Raw genomic sequence first — 4,264 nt, 5'->3', positions numbered from 1 at the left:
ACAGAGCTGGGGGGTGACACCAAGTCTCTCTAACCCTAAAGTTCAAGCTCTTTCCTCTGTATTTCCAGCTTCACAAGGTGTCAGTGGTTCCCCCAAAAAGAGGGAAGGGTCTCCACCCAGACAGCCCGACATGGTAGGACTTTAACTGTGGAACTGTAATACACAGGGTAGACGTATGCCAAAACAGGACAGCAGGTCACGTGGTCAGGAAATATTCGTTAGATTGAGACTCCCAAGTTCAGTTCCCCATTCACTAGCTGTGTGACCTTGAGCAAGTTATTTAAACTCTCTGGGCTTTCATGGACTCACCTGTAAAATGGGGCAAATAAGAATATCTTCCCTGAAGAGCTGTTGTGAGAATTAAATCAGACAGGCTTGCAAAGTGCCTAAGGCAGGGTTGGACAAACAGTAAGTGCTCAATTTTTGTGGGTTCTTATCATCATTATAATTCTAGTGCTTTCTTTTCTGTGCTCCTAATAGGCACAGGCTGCGCAGCAGGGTGTCTAAGACGGACTGAGTGTTGGGCCGCTGCGTGGGAACTGTCACCCACCAGTTCACCCTGGCAGTGTGGAAGTGAGAAAGATGTCAATCAGCAGGAGCTCGGGATCCAGCGCAAACTTCAGCTATTGAGAAAGAAAATTACAAATACGAGATGAGCGTTGGCTGCACATCGGCTGTTCTTCCCCCTCTCTCGAGCTTAGCTCCCCGCCTCCTGGCCCCCGAGGGCTGCTGCCCCTGCCCCAGCACAGAGAACGGAGCCCTCCTGGTGAACGCAAGGATCTGGTTCTCCGGCGGGCTTCACCTCCCAGACCACGTGACCTCTTGGGTCGCAGCTTGGATGAGAAACCTGTTCGGAGTGCACCAGAGCCCCAGCCCCAAATCCCTTCCTCTTCCAACCTCAGCCAAGCCCGCCTGGCAGGGACATTTCCCCGACGTGCTCCCGCTGCCTTCTGGCTACCGAGGCTGGCGTTACAGTTCACGGGTGCGTGCACGGCCCTCGGACCGGCTCACCCCGCTGCCGCTGCCGGAGCCGGGCCCGGTGCTCCCCGATGCACGGGTCAGACCTACGAACAGAGTTTCCAAAATGCCGTGTCCCATGTCAAGACACTTTCTGATACATTCCACGGAAGCACCCCTCATACTCACCTCACTCAGCTCCAGACATGTTCTAGAGGGCCACTCACCACACACCGGCCAGCACCCAGGAGGCTGAGGTCAGGAGCAGCTAGCAGCTACTTGGCTGTTACTTCCCGGTCTCGGTCATAGCTTCCCCTCACTGAAAATTCAGGAGGTGTAAACCAAATCTTTTTTTGGATAAACTTTTTACTTTGAAATAATTTTAGATTTACAGGAAAGTTGCAAAGATAGTAGAGAGAGGGCCCATAGGTACCTTACTCAGTTTCTTCTACTGCTACCATTTTACATTACCGGGGTACATTTGTCACAACTAAGAAACCAACATTGGTATATTATTATTAATTAAACTGCAACCTTTATTCAGACTTCACTCATTTTTCCACTAATGACCTCTTTCTGTTCCAGGATACCACACTGCCATTTATGACTAAATTGTTTATAAAGTCCCCTCCCAGCTCTAAAAACAGAAGAGCAATAAGCCTTCATGCTAAGGGCTCTGGGTATGTGAATGAGCAAATGAATATTGTGCTGTGTGACTTTAGGCAAACCCCCTACCTTCTCTGAGCCTCAGTCTCTTCAGCTATAAAAGGGGGATGATACCAGTACTGCCCCAGGGGGGTGCTGGGAGGTAATCGCTTGCTAATAATTCATGTGAAGCACTCAACATGGCTCTCAGTACCTCTCGAGCACACCCTTGACAGATTTCAGCTGGTAGAAATCATAGACCCAGACCAGGACTGACCCTGCACACCGTATGCTCCCAGGCAAAAAAGTCTTCCAGCAAAATGGCTGCTCCAAAAAAAAAGACATCGTGTTGCTGGTCTGACATGTCAGACCCAATGTGGAAAGCACAGGATGGAGAAGGGCAAAGATCTAGTCACCCGCCCACTCATTAGCTCTTCGGTCTTTGCACAACATCTGCTAAATGGGGACAAACCATCCAGCTGACAGGATGGCTGAGATACATACTGGGAAACATCCGGCAGCATTGAGGTGTCTCTCCTCCAGGAGCCACTAACTTGTCCACAGCAATCGAGACCATTAAAGAATCAACTGAAATCTGATGTGGACAGTTCCCAGGGGTTAGTAATTGGATCCTGCTCCTCTTTTTTTGGAAAGGGGATAGGGACAGTGGTTAACTAATGGTTAACGATTTGCCCTCCTTTTCCCAGTCAAAGCCATGTTGAAAAGCCAATTCCATAGTCTTCATTGCTGCGATGCCTTCCCTCATCCACAGTGAAATTAGGCAAGGATCCCAATCGTGCTGCCTGTATTTAGTTTTAAAAGGAAGCACAGAGCTGTTCCCATAGCCACTCTGGCAACGATCATATAGGGACTGTTTCCACAGAATAGCAGCTGCAGGGTCCAGAGAAATTGAATAGTGTTACTCCTGTTTAGAGATGAACAAATGAGAACCAGGCAGACTGTTTGTTCAAGGTCCTACAGCAGGAGAGGTTCAGAGCTAGACTCTAGTCTCAAGGTTTCCACTTCCGTGCTCTTAGCTCTCTGACTTAGAGGCTCATAGGCTCTGAGCTGCCGGAGGATATCCATCCACCCATTCACCCACCCACCCATCCATCCATCCAGTCATCCACCCATCCATCCATGTTGGCATTTAACACATTTCTTATGGCAGGCACTGTGCTGGGTGCCAGGAAGCCAGGGGAGAACAAGACTGTCACAGTCCCTGAGTTCATGGAGCTCTCCATCCAGTGAGATAGAAGTGAGTCTACCATAGTGTCTGGCATATGGTAGGTGTACAGTAAATGTTTGTTGAATGAATAATAGATCTTTCATCTTTGGTAATACCTCCATCTTCATGACTGATGTGCTGGGTCATTTGAAGATTTTAATGAAGCTAAAGACTCTGTATTTGTGTTTGTCTTGAATCACCTTCTCGCATCATTATTTTGACCAGAAGACTTTGTGTGATGGTGTGCAGACATAGCAACAACCTTGGGCATGGAGTCCAAAGACCCAAGTTGATATCCCAGCTGAGTTGCTTACTCCTAAGGGGCTACTAAAAGATACTTGAGCCTCAGTTTTCTCAACTATAAAATGGGGGCAATATTTGACTTGCCTATTTCATGCAACTACTGTGAATATAAAAGGGGAGGAGGAACTGCTGGAAAGTATGATATGAATAAATGGTTGAGATGTTACTTGGATGATTTACTCAAAGGCAAATATATTGAAGACACAAAGGAAAACAAAAGTGATCAGCTTTTCAACACATTCATTCTGGCCTTCTGTAATTTAACTGGTTGCAATTGCCCCAGATTTGTCCAACCTTAGAAGAGATTAAATTTACGGATTTGTGGCATCACGTGTCATCCCTGCCAATCCTGACCCATATTCCTCTCCATTTGGTGCATGCAACAACAGTATAAAGGGGTGTTGTAACCTTAATTGCTTGCAAAGTGTTTTGAAATGCTTAGATTAAAAGCTCGGTGAAATCCAAAGTATTAGCATTCTATACGCCAAGGAGCTGTGCTGAGCCCCACCTGGGTTCATTGGAGCAGGAAGACACTGCAGTGTGTGTGTTCTGAGGCCTGCTCCAGGAACTTTGGGGTTTAAGGTCCTCTTCACGGGATGGCCCTACCTAGACCAACCCCCAGCTTCCTAGCTTCTAAGCCGCCCAGGCCCTTGGCCATTTCCCACGTTGCTTCCGAGGTGTTTTTTCCATTCCTTAAGTTCCTGGGTCACAAGGCCAGAGCTGTATCAACTTCAGTGTCACCAGTCTGTTTTCCTGGGTGATCTCAGCCTGAGTCCTAGAAAGGGGCAATTATGTCATCTGTAACTTCTGTATGCCCCTTCGTGGAAGCCAGGAGTTGTTATTCCTTACTCTGATTTTTAGTTTAGAGTTAAAATTCCATCCCTTGGTGGTTACCCTTGGGGCAGTTGCCAGGCAGGCACTGAAAGGGCAGAAAGGGCTTCCGAGGTCTCATCAGTGTTCTGCCTTCTAGATCTGAGTGGCACACCAGTCTGTTCCATTCGTGAAAATTCACTGAGCTATACACTTATATGTGCATTTTTCTGTATGTTTGTTATACTTTTTACAAAGTAAAGTATTTTTCAAAATCAGTCCAGATGCTAATTTACTTCATTTAGGATTAATGTCACCGTA

The sequence above is a fragment of the Propithecus coquereli genome, unplaced genomic scaffold (genome assembly GCF_000956105.1).
Source record: "Propithecus coquereli isolate 6110/MARCELLA unplaced genomic scaffold, Pcoq_1.0 Scaffold68, whole genome shotgun sequence".
Lineage (NCBI taxonomy): Eukaryota > Metazoa > Chordata > Mammalia > Primates > Indriidae > Propithecus > Propithecus coquereli.
Note: the sequence above shows the minus strand (reverse complement) of the source record.